Source organism: Camelus bactrianus, unplaced genomic scaffold (assembly GCF_048773025.1).
Source record: "Camelus bactrianus isolate YW-2024 breed Bactrian camel unplaced genomic scaffold, ASM4877302v1 HiC_scaffold_43, whole genome shotgun sequence".
NCBI lineage: Eukaryota > Metazoa > Chordata > Mammalia > Artiodactyla > Camelidae > Camelus > Camelus bactrianus.
In genome coordinates, this window is record NW_027413959.1 from 7,045,990 (window position 1) to 7,062,146 (window position 16,157).

The 16,157-nt window shown below is 40.6% G+C and overlaps 1 long non-coding RNA gene across 1 annotated transcript in view; it reads right to left on the reverse strand.

The window, feature by feature from the left end:
* LOC141576885 (uncharacterized) overlaps positions 1 to 16,157 on the reverse strand; it is a 118,241-nt gene that overhangs the window by 79,928 nt on the left and 22,156 nt on the right. The window contains exons 5-6 of the long non-coding RNA XR_012505311.1: positions 7,017 to 7,130; positions 6,513 to 6,737 (exon numbers count right to left, since the gene is read on the reverse strand). This is a non-coding gene — a long non-coding RNA (uncharacterized LOC141576885). The remainder of the gene's footprint in view (positions 1 to 6,512; positions 6,738 to 7,016; positions 7,131 to 16,157) is intronic.

Genomic DNA, 16,157 nt, shown 5'->3' on the forward strand with positions numbered 1-16,157 from the left:
TTGAGAAATCCCATCCCCGATGGGGGCAAGAGGGGCTGGTGGGGTTGAGTGAACCTATAAATGCCCACAGAAATATGCCTGCATTCATTCAAGTGATACAAGCAACAGTAGCAGGCTATTTAACAAAATTTCAATTTTCAGTGGAAATTTTGCCATTCCTTTCCGCTTGTCCCCTGCACTCTGAAACAGGCTTAGGCTCTCTCACACCTGCAGCTCTGAAGCAATAGTTGTGAAGTCATTTTACTTTGCTGCAAGTGGCCTCGGTCCCCTTGTAACTGTGTCTGTCCTCTCTTAACACAGTCGGATATCTTCCTGGATCTCTACCTGAGTTCTTTCTCCTCCTCCTCAGATCCTGAGATAAAGGACAAGTGAAGGCACATGACCAGAAAAGGCACCGTGGACTTGACTGAAATCCACAGTGACCCCCTATGTGAGTGCTGCCCACCCCTTACATTCGATTTTCAAGGTTCTGCACAGGGTGACATCCAGCCCAGAGAGGTGGCCCAGGCCCATTGGAAGCTACGTGGCTTGGGCACGGGGACAGGTGCAGGAGCTGGTTCCGGGGCCAGGCCCCTCCCCACCTCTGCTCCCCTCTCTCCCGAGGCCCCGCTGCCAAGCACTCAGGCTCCGTGATCTTAGGTCCTTCTCTTCTACTCTACTCCAAACCCTTTTCCTTTTCCTTTTTTCCCTAATTATCCCCAGCTGGAGTGATTTTTCAATCGCAGTATCTGAAAAAATTTCCTACAGCCGAAAATGAGGTCTCAAGAAGTCAAAGCACATATGCTACATCCTGAAGAGTGCCGCTGGCTATGGGGACCCTCACCAACACTCACGTGGCATCAGACATGTTTCAGGGTCGGCCACCCCCAACAAGAGTGTGCTGTGACCCCTATGCCCGCACAGCATCTCTGCTCACAAAAATATAGTTGGCCCACTTATCGGTTATTAAGAAGCAAAAATACAAAATTGCTCATGTTTCTTACTAAAATTATCTATGAAGCAGAAAAGGGAATTGTAAGAGAAAAGAACAATTTTGACCCCATGTTAGGTCTGTTCCTTTGGCTTTAACCCTGTGCCCTGTTTTCTAGGCTCAGACTTGCTAGCTCTGCACCATTTGTAAAAGAAAGTTGCCTTTAGACTGAAATATCCAGGACAGCCTATTCTCCTGGCCGTGATCTTGAAGGATGCTAATTCATCTGCACTTATGTAGAGATGGCAAGTTGCAAAATAGAGAAAAACCTTTGTTTTTTTTTTTTTTGGAGTTTTCACAGGGGCAACATGATTTGATCCGCATGGACAGCTGCAAGAACAGCGGATTCAAAGGACAAGCAATTCATACAGCAAGAAGTTTCCAACAACCAATCAAAACCCCGCCCCTTTTTAGTATAAAAGAAGACTCAATTCTGACTTGTGGAAGATGATTCTCCAGGACATCAGTCTGCCATATTCTGGATCTGCCAGCTTTGCAAATAAAGTCACTATTCCTTGCTCCAACACCTCATCTCCCGGTTTATTGGCCTGTCATTTGGTGAGCAGAATGAGTTTGGACTCAGTAACAAAATGACTGCATTGGAGGTAGTATGTCTCCACTGTTTCCTCGTTTCCAATATGTAACATGCACATTACTTATGATCTAGTGCAAATAATTCATCAAAGACAACCACAAAAAGAAACTATACTCACCAAGCTATCAACACTGAACACAAAACCTGTCAATTTTATATGCTGTTTAAGAACACAACCGAAAAACCTAACATAGGGAGTTGATTCCACGGAAATAAAATTATTTCTACTCCTTCAAAATTTTTCTTTTCTTTTCTATTTTATTTTGTTTTGCTTATTGAAAAGAAAATAAAAGTCAGATCATTTTATTTCACGTATTTTTGTTATAGCTACATACTTTAAATACTACAGAGACTTAAATTGCAATAAAAAATTGTTCATATATTAGTATAAAGATATATACACAATCAATGGGGATTAGGAATGGAGTGGACATTTACTAAAAATCCACTGCAATCCAGTCTTTTACAAGCATATCCTGGAATATAAGCTCTATTATCCAGGAGTCCTCACCCACGTTCTCACTGCTGAGTCCCTTAGTAATCAACTACTAAGGCACCAGCATAGAACCATGTGATCTTTATTTTAGGAATAAATGAGGGAATTGATTCATTCAATTCTAAAACAAAAACCCTAAAATAAATACTGAACTTATTTACAGATAAAGAAAATTGTTCCCTCAAAAAGTAAAGTTTCTTCCTCAAGGTCACAAAGCTAATAAATGGTAAAGGCAAGATTTGAACTAATCTGCCTGATTCTAAAAACTAAGGTGGAAATCCCATTAGACTGGGGAGGGTCCAGCTGCGCAGCCTATCACCCTATTTGTTCAGATCTAGCCTTAGACAGCCTGAGACAGCACTTCATTCCTATGGAACTCGAGGGCAAACGATAACATTAAGGATTTTATATCCAGCAATTTCTTAGGTCTCATGTATATAAAGTGTCAGCAAGTCAGCAGAAAATCTCTGGGAACCATTAGTGGGTCCAGACCTTTTTGCTGATTAGAAACTCAATCTATCAGGACATAGTGACCTTCCCATGAGAGGCCATATGGACATAAACTAAAGGCAGCTGAACAATGAAATCTAGCAAGACCCTGGAACTCAAGCAAGAAGGATCCCTGCCATCCCCCACCCAGTTGCCTCTTCATCCAAGTGGACACGAAGACAGAAGACCCGGGTTCTTGTCCAAGTTACACTATCATGGATTCTCACCCATAAAAAGTTACAACTCTATGCTGTCATAAGTCCTTTCCAACTCAAATTTGATGACACCAATATCTCAGCAGAATATCTATGTCTCCACTTCCCCTCTTCTAATAGGAGAATATTTCTATGGACACAAAGCAGAAATCCAATTTAAAAAACCATGCACGAAGCCAGGTGAATTTCTGCTTAAGAAACTTTCCTCTCACGCTCAGTGAATGAAACCTCAGAAAAAGAGTTCCTTCTCCTTCAGCAAACGGGAGGCATCCTGATTGTGTGTGTGTGTCTGTGTGTGTGTGTATAAATCAAATATAATGGTCTGGGATGTGTACAGATTTTTTTTAATGTCACTGTAATTTCATGGGGATGAGCCAACATTTAAAGTAATTTGAATCTAGTGTTCTCAGACAATCTCAGGCTCTTTTGGTGGAGGAGGTGAAAGGGGAGAGTAAAGGAGGAAAGAGGTAAATGAAACAAAGAAGTAAGAATACTGCTAGGGAAAGGCAAGACGTTAATTTTGTTCTCATTGCATCACAACAAATTAGGGACTGGCTTTCCCCCGATGTCTTATTGAGCACTGAGTTGCAGAAGAAGAGGCGACAACCCATTTCTCACTGAGATTGTGGCTGTACGTGGCATCTTATAGACACAAATCATTTACACTGATCAAACACTCTAGCAGCAGGCCGTAATTCTCCTGTTTTGAGAGACAAGAAAACAGGAGTTCAAAGAGGATGTATAACTTGACAAAATTCAGAGGACCAGTAAACTAAAGAGGATGAATTCAAACTCAGATCTGAATGCAGAGTCTGCTCTTCCCACTCCCAGGACAGGAAAGTCCTTAACACACAGGCTCCCCAGCTCCCCTGCAGTGTTCCTGGCGCCAAGCATTTCCCATGGTAATGTTAGCCAGTTCTCACAGACACAGCGCTCTGTGCAGCCAATGACCTCCATCGGACCTTGATCATCTACCTGCCACTCCCACCAGGCTTCACCATACAGGCAGGAAAGCTGGCTTTCAAGTGCATACAAAGCCACCCCCGGTCTAACCTGGGCTCTTCTGCGGCTTCTCCAGCCTAAAGGCAGCCATGAAACTGCTCACAGTCTGTACATGAGCCACACTACCTCTCTCCATCTGTCTCCCCACCTATACTACTACTTAGCTATGACCATTTTGAGAATCTTGGAAACAAATTTTTAAAAACAGAAAAGAAAGGATTCTGGAACAAGTGCTTAATACTTACAATTTTAAATGACAAGTTACAAATTGAGTATTGACAAACCGAATCTTCCTTTCTAAATGTCAGTTTTAAGCATTTAAATATATAATAGCAAAAAATTCTCACAAAATTAACAAAAACATAAACAATAAACTGGAATAAATTCAAAAATAATGCCCATGTTCTAAATGGAGATACTTCAGGACTATACTGAGTGTTAAAGTAAGAGGTATGAATGTAGAGACATAAACATATTGCATGGAGGAAAGCAGTTTTGTAAAGATGTAAGTTCTCCTAAGAATAATTCAAAACTTACTAAAAACTCCCATGAAAATTCCAATCTGATTTTTTTTAACTTGAACAAAATATTTTGGAACTCTTCAGGAATAATAAAGTCATAATACTAGACAAGAAAATTTGGGTCGGAAGAAAATATTCAAAAAAAATCAGACTGCCAGTGATTAAATAAATTTTTACAATATGTAAGATATGGTGCTGGAGTAAGGAAGGGAGATTGACAGAAAGGAACCATGAGTTCAAAAAGAGACTCTAGTGTATGTAATTATTTTGTACAGGTGGGATTTCAAATCAAAGAGAAAAGTATGAATTCAATAATTGTCCTGGGACAATCAGAATCACCTAGAAAGTATAAATTCTATTCCTGTCATAATGACCACAAGATAAATTGCACATAGTGATGTAAATATTAAAAAGTACTAATAACAGCAAATACAACCCTTTGCTCTTATTAACTCAACTTCTCCTCACTATAACAAGTACTATTATAATCACCACCTTAGAGATTAAAAAAACCTACAGAAGAGATTTATTCCATTATAAGGAAGTATTTCTAAGAATGTCAAAGATAAAACCCTTAAGGAAGACATTTACTATCTTAAGAGTAGTTTGAGCCACAACAAGAATAAAAAACTTCCTGAACAAAATGAAAGGAAAGAAATGACAAGAAAAAGCTCTGTGATACATGTTGATGAAGTCACGAAGTAAATTTTCATAACATACAAATAGCTGTCACAAAGCAACAAGAAGCTCCCTCACTTAAATGTGGGCAAAGGAAAAAAGGAATCATTCATTTTAAAAAATTCAAAAGGCTAATGAGTGAAAAAAGCTCAAAACTTCACTGGTCATCAAATGCAAACTAAAACAATGAAAAAGCACTTTTGCTTATCATATTGGCGAATATTTTTAAGATATTCTAGTTAGTGTCCATCTGTGGGAGAATAAATCATGAGCGACTTTTTCAGAGGATGACATATCAATGGATATGTAAACTCTGAAAAACGTACATACCCACTGACTCAACTCCACTTTTAGGAATCGTTTCCTTTAGAAAAAAAAAATCAGTCCAAACAGATGTATCCATCAGGGCATTTAAACAGCACTGTTTACAAAGGTGGGAAGAAAAACTGAAGTGAAATAATATCCAGCGATAGAGAATTGGTTACATAAGTAATTGTGCATTTTTTCATTCCCCAATGGAGAAGGAATTTCTAGAGTCACTTGAAAGGAGTCTGTGATGAATGTAAGTGTCACATCCAGGGACTAAATTTCCAGAAGCCTTAACTAAAGGAATATACATACAAGATCACAGGAATGTCTGTACAAGAAGGATGCAAGTCAAACATTCTTTCTGACAGTGGAAAGTGGAGAAAACTTAACTCTCCACCATAAAGACAATGTTACGGTAAATCAAGGCGAGCTGCGGGCGCTGAGGGAGCCGGCGTTTCGCTGTGGTCCAGGGCCTTGTCCACAGCACTCTCCCACCAAATGTGTCCGTGGACAAGAGACGACACCCGCACATCAGGAGACCCCTCCAATCTATCTGAAAGGGCCGGGTGAGTCTGGAGTGGGAGGACGTCCATGATATACCCCTGAGTGAATAAAGCGAGCTGCAGAGAAACATATAGTATGGTCTCATTTTTAAATAAATCATATATACACACAACTATACATTGATTTCTCATATGTGTATATATATGTATCTCATAGGCATAAAGGTCATGAAATATATATACCAAATTTTCCACAGCTTTTACTCTCAGGAAATAATGGGAAGGGAGTTAGGGGCCTTCCTGTACCACCACAGTTCTCTTTTCAGTATTTCAGTTAAGTATACTTGGAATTTAAAAGTTTATTTAAGTCCGAAGTAAAATGGACGATGCATTCCTTAAGACAGAATGCTACACTGGTCATTAAAAATCATGCCAGGGGAGATAGAATATTGTAGAAAAACATGTAATAAGCCGAATGGAAAATGGAGATCTCCGCAGAGCAAACAGGGACAGAGTGCTCACTGGTTTTTATGACAGAGCTGATACACACTGATGAAAAGAACAGAAAATAAATGTTAAATTGTTAATTATTATCTCTGAGTAGCGGGACCAGGATAGACTCTTTTGCCCCTTTATTCAGACTTATTATATTAAATGCAAATTATTTTTCATATGAAAAAAGCATTTTTAGGCGTGTAGTACCACGCATTGGGGAATAATACATGAATACTTACAGAAACAAGTAACTAGGAGACACCGCAGCAGCGCTACACAATGTAGAACGGGCGATCCTGATTAACATCGTGCAGTTACATAAGGACCCACAAAGTGAGAGCACCTGCTGTAACAGAGCGTGGCCCCCTTCTATTTGTCAGTTGTGTCTTCAGGGCTGAGGCAGTTCTGAGCACGGCCAGTGTCAGTGCTGGTGTCTGGATGGATGCTACTGGAGGTGAGGGCACCTGCAAGCGGAGAGGAAGAACAGAAACCATCGTCTGCCTTTTCTGTCTTGTTTCTTTGTTACTTTAAAAGAGAGGAATAAATAAGATAAACTGTGTATCTTCCCTACAGAAATTTCAGTAATGAAACCGTTTTTAAAGTCTTCACAGCTTATATTCTGCCTATAACTGTCTTTTCAACAAAGCATCATATTTATTAAATGTGAATTGACTCAGTTAATTAACTCCCTGTTGAAACATTCTAGTAAAGAACATGAAATGCCGTATGTAAAAGAACCACACCTGCAGTGACTAGCACAGCTGTCTTGACGGCAGTGCATTCAGCCCGCACCATCCTGTGGTCCTGAGCTCCTGATGCTGGTAAGAGAGCACGCTGCCGCCTCAGATGGAGAGATACTGTGAAAGAGATTGTACTCTACAGTACTGACAAAACATAACTGACAAATCCCAGGCTCCTTTGAGGCTGTCATTTTCTGTTTCTGGCCAACCCCCATCAATGAGCAGAACCACCCCATTCCCGAGCCATGGGACTCATGTGGGAAGCAGTTTTGGAGAAATTTCCAGGTATAGAATGTAACAAACTATACATAGATCTCTGAAAAAAGAAAAGAGGCAATATTCTGATTTTGGAAGAAACTCAAAATATTCTCCTAAGCCTTAGTAGCTGGAAAGGCTGGGCATCTCCTAAGCCTCTTATTTATTTCGCAGCCAGTGAGCATCTCCCACAAACCCTGTTTCCCTGTGTCTGCTGGGAGCCTCAGGCACACTGTTGCTGTCAATCTTATAAGTCACAGGGCAGACGTGTGTCTCTCATGCCTGCAACCCTCACACAGGCTTGCCTCCTAGCCTCACTGTCTGAACTTGGCCCCATTTTCTCACCTGTTTATTTGGTATCTGTTCTTCTGTAAGCTGCCTGAAATGCTTTTTGGAACAGCTCAGAAGATTCAGTGGGTAGATAAATGGACAGATGTACAGGTGAGAGATGGGCAGACAGACAGAGAGACTCCAAGAAAAGGGGAACAAAGAAAATTTCCTATGCAGAACCCTCTTCTAGTCAGGGAAGAAAACCACCACGGAGAAGTGTGAAGAGGCAGGTGGCTTAGGACTGTTTCCTGGATTCCATGAAAAGTCACACCAAGAGAGAGGGTAGAACTATAAATAATAAAAGAAAAAAGCATGCATGCTTGAAAAATATATCTACAATATGTACTTTCTAAAGAATAGATTCAAATCAGCACGGCCCAATAACACAATCCTTGGGTGTTTACAGAAGTGAGAATCCCATCTCCAAACCACAAGGCATCCCTTCGGAGCACTAAGAGTCTACACGGGACGGTCTTAAAGCCGTAATCACAAAAGCTATGCTATCCTGCCCTTACGAGGAATGAGCAGCTGTGCTCGGGCTGCCCACGCGCCATTTACACCCCACAGCACCTCTAAGGGGGAGGGACGCCTAGCAAGCCCGTCTTTGCAGAACAGCAAACAAGTCCGGGAGAAACTAATCTGACCTAACATTTCTCCATCTCTCAGGACTGGTCACTCCAGAGCAGGAATCGAACTCGGACCCACGTGTGTAATCACGTTACTACCGTGCTTTGCGTGCTTTTTGTGTGTATAATACATTTGTTTCTGGCATGAAAGGATATTTAATAAATGATCGGTTGTCCTGTCTATCTCATTAGCTCACAATCAGTGTTTATAGTGTTGAATTGTACTCTTTTTCCCTGGAGAAATGAATGGAACGAGCGGGTGTTAGAATGAGGTGGGGCTCCATTCTTTATCTGGTACCTCATCTCATCCAAGTCCCCAACCAGGGAGAAGGAGCAAATGTTCTCTTCATCTTTTAAAGAGAGGGCTCCACTGATGGTGACTTAACTCCAAAACCAAGTCTGGGGAAAGGGCACATTCAGCAACCAGAGCAGTATCACCTATAGGAAGGCGAAAACAGCTCACGGGAGGGCTCAGGGGGTCAGCCTGATTTAATTTCAATCGATAAAACAGTAACACACTCTAAAAATACTAGCATGCAATCGATTGGCTCTTTCTTGACATCTAGCAATTTTCCACAGCCCACATGTAAAATGATCGTGAACCAGTGAAAGATAGTGTCTACAGACAAGAAAAATCAATGCCACAGGTAGACTGAAACCCAGGCTGGAGGAAAGGAAGAGAAAGGGCATAGTAAAGAAGTGGGGAAAGGCTGGGGAAATAAAATCATCACAAGGGCTCTCAAGCATCATCCAACAATCATACAATCATTCAAGAGAGAGAGAGAGTTACTGAGGTCCTATTCTGTGCAAGATTGTAGAGCGGGTGAAGCAAGAGTGCAGCGACCATTGTGGCAGCAAGTGGCGGTGCTCAAATACACTTCTGATTCTGGTACCTTGCACACTTGTCCTCAGTATAAAGGCAAAAAACAAAAAGTAAAATAAAACTCTGTAAACTCAAAGCATTGTTGAAAAAAAAATTAAAGAAGACCTAAATAACTGGACAGACACACCACGCATATTCCTGGATCAGAAGTCAGAGCTCTTGGAATGGCAGTGCTCCTCAAAGCGATCCGTATATTCAACGTGGTCTCGATCACAATCCCAGCGGGCTCCTCTACAGAAACTGACTAGCTTCTGCTACAATTCATATGGGATTTCAAGGGTCTCAGTAACCAAATCGTACTTGAAAAAGAAGAACAATTTAAGAGGACTTGTAATTCTCAATTTCAATCCTTACAACTCTATCTCCAGGTGAGATTAGAGGCCATTGTGAAGTTATTACTGTGTTTATCCTTATTTTCTAAATTCTCTACAATGAATATAACTGTTACAATAAAAAGAATAAAAAGTAAGGTTTCTTTTAAAATATACACACCGATTCACTCATTGGGAAAAATATATTTTAACTATAAAGAGGTAAACAAATATCTAGTGAAAAAGGACTACTTAAAAACAAGAGTGTATTTACATTTTTCATTAATTGAAAACTGAAAAGCACAAACACATCAAGTTTCTAGGGAGACCGATGCAACAAATTATTTTCAAAGATTCTAATTGAACAATGAAAACTCAAAAAAGGGAAAATTGTGATTGACACCCAAGTGCAAACACATGGAAAGCAAAGGCCTAGAAATCACAGTTCCTTTAACTCTGATACTAACTCAATAGAAGAGGAAATTCCTCACTAATGGGACAGTGGAATCCCATGCATAAGACACCATACACAGTACAAACTGCACTAGAATCTGAGGTGATTTTCTTAGAAGAATTCCAAAGTTACAACATTGCTGAAAAACTATAAAATCACTGACAGACAGATTAAAACACACAGTCATATATATTATATAGAAACATATGAAGTCTACTCCCATGTTGCATAGAAATACAAACAGATTTGTTCATTTATGGGCACTGAATATTTTATCCCAGGTAGAATATTTCAACTAAAACAAATAATCAATAATACACTCCTCTTGTCAAATCTACTTGATAAGTTACTCTGCTATGTAACCATAATTTGTCTAAGATAGATCTAAAATTAGTGAAAAAGATCTTTGTATGGTTTCTTGAACTCTTCTCAAATTTCCAAACTTAATTTTAAAATAGATCTGAGCAGTATTTCTATATTAACTTTTCCCCCGTGAAATGAACAACACAGTCTGTTGTCAAAATTCTGTCCTTAGAATGATTCACAAGCACCGTATCCTAACTAAACTGCTGGACAGCAAGGCACTATCCAGACACTGTGACCAAACAAATGAAACACAAGGAAGACAGTGAGCCTATTCTGGAGGGCTTACCGTATGTTTCAACACCGGGTATTTATTTGATTGGTTTGATTGGTTAGCAAAATAAAATCAATCAAGTACTTTCTGCTTTGAGCATTCAGTAAGTCATGACTCTGTTGTTAGTGTCATGAGAAGGAAAGACTTAAGCATGACTTGATTAGGTCAATTAGCAAAAGCCATCACTGGGGAGTGAGTAATAAAGAAGTTAACTGATAGCAATGCTTCTGCCTACATGAGACCTAAAATAAACCTACACTGATCTCTTTAAGGAAATGAGGAGATGAGGCCCCAATGAGAAAAACAAAAACTAACAACAAATCAAAAAAGTAAAGACTTTTTCATTAATGGTTCCAGGAAGGAGTGGAGCATGGTGGTGAGGATCACAGATACTTGGGACAAACATGAGGGTCTGAATTCCAACAGCACTGTGTAGCTTTGACACAGATAAGTCAGTGAAATTTTCTGAATCTCAGTCTCCTATCCATAGACTGGGGACAAAAACAGCACCCGTCGCCTAGAACGGTCCTAATAATTAAGTTATTTTATATATAAAATGTTAAATAAAATACCTCAGATATTAAATATTACCACAAAGGCACAAGGAAAAAAGAAAACAGAGATAAATTGGAGTTCATCAAAATTAAAAACTTTGCTTCAAATGACACCATACAGAAAGTGAAAAAACAACACACAGGAGAAAATTTTTTCAAATCATTTATCTGATAAGGAATTTGTATCTATAAAAAAAAAAAGGACCTCCTACAACTCAACAATAAAAAGGCAACTCAATTAAAAAATGAATAGAGGATCTGAAAAGTATTTTTCAAGGAAAATATACAAATGGCCAATAAGCACAAAGAAACGATGTTCAATATCATTAGCTATAAGGGAAATCAAGTCAAAACCACTAGGAGAAACCGCTTCACACTCACTACAATAGGTTATAATCAAAAAAATAGTAACAAGCACTAATGAGGACACAGAAGATGCAGAGGTCGCAGCCATTGCTGGTGAGGATGTAACACAGCCTGGCCACTTTGCAAAAACGCCTGGCAGGTCCTTAGAGAGTTGAACATTTGGTTTCTGAATGACCAGGAAATTTTGCTTCCTGAGCACACACGTAAGAGAACTGAAAACAAATGTTCATATAAAAACTCCTACAGGAATATTCACGGCGCCATTACTCATCACAGCCAAAAAGCAGAAACAACACAAATGTCTATCACGTGATGAATGGATAAACAGAGGGGCCCAGCCATACAGTGGAATATTATTCAGCAATAGCAAGGCATAGAGTACTGACCCAGGCCACAACTTGGACAAATATTGAAAACGTTACTCAGTGTGAAAGAATTCAGTCACAATAGATGGTTCCACTTACATGAAGTAACTAGATTTACATGAAATTGCCAGCACAGGCAAATCCACAGAGAGAGAAAAGTGGCTTTCTGGGGCTGTGGAGGATGTCAAAGATGGGAATGTCTACATATGCGTAAGGGGCTTCCTGTTGGGGGGATGAAAATTTTCTAAGATTGACTGGGATGAACAATTCTGGGCATAGAGTAAAAACCGCCGTACATTTTAATGGGTGAATTGTTATTAAAACTGGTAAGAAAAAAAGCACCTCCAGCCAGTTACCTTCCCATAGTAAATGCAAATTGCTAAATTTTATTACAGGAAGAAGAAACTGCCCTCAGCATGAAAGCAGGAGTTCAGCAAATGTGAGTTAACCGAAATTGGAAAAGAGCATTTCAGTTGAAACAGTTGATGAGTGTACACAAATTATTAAGACATGACAAGGAATATCAGTTTGACATCACGAAGAAGCATTCTGCTTCAAATGCAGATCAAGGATTCGGCAAGCCCAGCTGCTACAAATGACCAGAGAAGAAACCTGGTTCTTTAAACAAGCACCAGAGCCAACAAGGGAATAATGGTGAGGAAAGCAGGCGGCCGAAAATCTGGAACAGTTTCCTACTAATACTTTCTCCACTGAAAATTCAAAAACAAAATGAAAGTGATGTGATGTTGTGTTGACCTCACGTGAATGGGCTTCCTCCGGTGCTCGACAGTTTTGTAACCCCGAATGAGAGACTCAGGAGAATCATCATGGCTCCTTGGAGTCACCAAATGACTGCCCACCAGCTCGCTGACCACCATCACATCTGCCAGGGTTGAATTGCAGAGAAGAGACCAACTTCTGAAAGGCACAGGAAATATAGACAAGGGAAGAAAAGGCTGCAGTCAGTCCTGGGACAGAGGCCTTCTGAGCAGAGGCCAGAAGGCTGCAGGTGAACATGAGTGGCCCTGGGGCAGAAAGGGACCACGGGGGAGCAGACCTCAATTCTCTTCTCTCTCTCCCTCGGGTAGGAGAGATAAAGTCTGCATCCTTCTCACCTGGAACTGTGGGTTCTGGCTGGCAGAAGTCTTACCAACATGGAATGAATTACTCAAGACTGTGGAAAAAGGAAAGAAAGCGAGAGGGATTAGGGAGCCAACTCCAAGAACCTCTCAAATGTTCCCATATTTATTGTGTATAATCAAAGGAAATAGTCTTTAACAATTGTGTGATAGTAAGGAGGAACTTCGTGAAAGATGGGATGAGGCAGAGATTGTAGAATCCGCAATGAGTAAAAAGGCTTAGTTTACCTTTAGGGGAGACATGGGGAGAGGGGAACAAGATAAATTCTTTAGATATCTTCATTACAAAGCAGACCACCAGATCAGCCAGGTCCCTGTTTTGGGAATAATGTACTATCTAACAGCAAGCACGCCCAGCGTTTATAGCTGAGTGCCTGGGTCATTGCTGTGCAGAAATCTTCCACGCAGGTCCGCACAGGTAGAAGTGCCACAACGTGATCAGAAATTATACCGTCAGCACCCCTGGGCTCCCATGGACTGGTTTCAAATTAACCAAACTCATGAGAGACTGATGCAAGAAAACCAGAAATTGAATTTATTAATGTAACAGGAGATGTGAAACTACAAACCAGACTGAAATATCAGAGTTCAACCATGAGTACAGATTCTCCTCAACAGCCCAATCACAGGCAGGCAGTCACATGACAAGAGTGGACAGAAGCAGAGCAGGAAGGGTTTCTAGATTAACTCAATGGACTAAATTTCTGTTATACGAAAAGATCTGCTGCCCAGAAGACATTTAACGCCAATCACAGTGCACTGTCCGTGGACTGTGGCTGAGACACGACTGTGAGCACCTGTGTAACTCTCCTTTCCCTGTCCTTTCTGGGCTATGTGATGCACAGAGGTACAGATATCCAGGGATGCAGATACCTCTAAACACCCAAAGCCCATCCCTGGGAGCCTGGGAACCAGACAGCCAGGGTTTAAATACCAGCTCTGTCACTTACTAGCTCTGTGACTTTGGCCATCTTACTTACTCTATCCGTGCCTCAATTTCCACATTGTAAACCTGGGATAACTATCAAACCTTCCTTACTCACTTGTTGTGAAGATTGAAGGATTCATTTCTGTAAAACGCTCAGAAAAGAATGTAGCACATTTTTGGTGCTCAACAAATGTGAATTTAATAAGAAAGTGATTTACAAATCTCCCTTCTAATCATCTTCTGTGTTTCATGGCTAGTCTGAGTCCCAAAGGAAATCCTTATTTCCCCTCTTATAAACTCTTGGGGAGCACCCTTCTGTTGCATCCCACCACCTGTTTAAACTGAGGGAAGGGATGCCTCCTCCACAATCTGGTCCATGGAGAGTGTTTTTCCCTTCACACCCCTGACACCTGGACAACGGCTAGCCCTCCTCACACTAACAGATTGAGGTGTGAGTCCGGATCTACAAGCAGGGCATATGAAACCTTTCCTTTCCCTCCAGTGTTGGCCACCATTGGGAAGCACCAGGGATGCTCAGCTCCATGGCAGTGCAGCCCTGTGCATGATGGGGCAGATCCTCTTAAGGGAAGGCTCACTGTGGCCCAGAGCTAACTGGGACTGCATGAGTCTCTAGTTCTGGGCCACAGTATCATGACACGCATTTTCCCACAGCCCTGAAGTTCATGGAGAACGTGGCTTCATCAGTAATACAGGAGACATTTATCGCCTGCCTGTTCTTCTGTGTCATCTCTCAGTTGGCTGCTGGAGAAAACATGTGTATAAGCATTGGGTCCCCTTAAGCCCCAATATATATGAAGTAACAAAAAATTCTGTGGGTTAACATTGGTTCAGGGCGACTGTGTATCTGTCCTGAACCTGCTGTTGCTAAATTATGGGTATAGGAACTATGGAACCTCCTCAAATATCTTTCAGCATAAAACCAGCTTTTCTTATTTTCCTGTTTGTTAGTAACTGCCAAAGACTGTAAAATGATGGCTTCATACAAAACAGGAGCTAAACTTTATGAGCCCTTTGACATTCCCACTCTGCTAAACACTTTACATAATTTCTAATTCTCACAATTCTGCAAAGCAGATACGAGCGTCCCCATCTCACAGACGAGGGAAAAACTCAGAGCAAACTGACTCAGGCTCACGTGGCTCAGTGGCAGCACGTGCACGCAAACCCAAGACAAAAAACTACACCCCTTCTTATATGTACAAAATCACCTCCCAACAAATGATACACAGCTGCTGGGTCAATACTCAGGGAACTCAGTACACTTTTCAGCTTTAAGGTGCTCCAGAGGCCGCTCTTAGCTGCTTTATAAAATTCCGGCTCACTGGTTGCTAACACTGGAAGAAAAGACCGATTTTGCCATTGTTTGCACAGCAAGTCTGAAATGTTCACAGCGAGATGACAGAATAAGTCTAAGACATAAGCAGAATAATTTTTCCAGGTAGATAGACATAATGGACATTGTGCTATTCTGAAGCACTAAGCAACGGAATCAAAACAAAATAACATTTGTTAAACCTTCTTTTGCAAAAGGAATATTAAGACTGTTAGAAGGTGCAACAGCACCACCTATGGCTAAAAACACCTTCCAGGTTGCTGGGAAAGATGCAACACAAAAATTGCCTGTTGGATCAGAAAGAAGAATCAGATAATTATATCTTATGTAGCACATACTGCACTTTGCTTCGGGGAAGGGAGGTGTATTCAGTATTTAATCTGACATTGCTAATACTCCTGAATATAAACAAAAGACACAGGCTCATGGAAACTTCTTAGTAGAGGAAAGAATCCAGTCCAGCCACTTCATTTTACAGGAGGGGAGTCTGAGATCTGGGATCTGTCCTCCTGGCAATCAGCAGCAAATCTCTCCTAGGCCTCATGTCTTGCACTGTAGCAAAAACCATCAGATCTGTACTAGGCCTATATTCATAAAAGTCACGTCTGTATTTTTCCAACAGTAATTAATCTAGGTATCTTGCAAAATACTTCTCAAAGAGCCAGGAAAACATACAAGTGTATTGAAATTCAAAAACATTTATTTGCACATTAAAACAGCATGAGATTTATTCTATTAAAACAAGTGACATGTCAAGTCAATGTTTTGATATTTTAAAATCTATTAAGAGTGCAGAAAAATAAATCAAAATTTTCTTTAATCACAAAAGAGAGAAGCTTATTCCCTGAAAATGATCAATGTAGATTTTTCTAAACTTAATGGTTCTGGTCAGATTCCTACGAATTTAAATGTCTGAGTGGATGGTTACACGGCAACATGAAT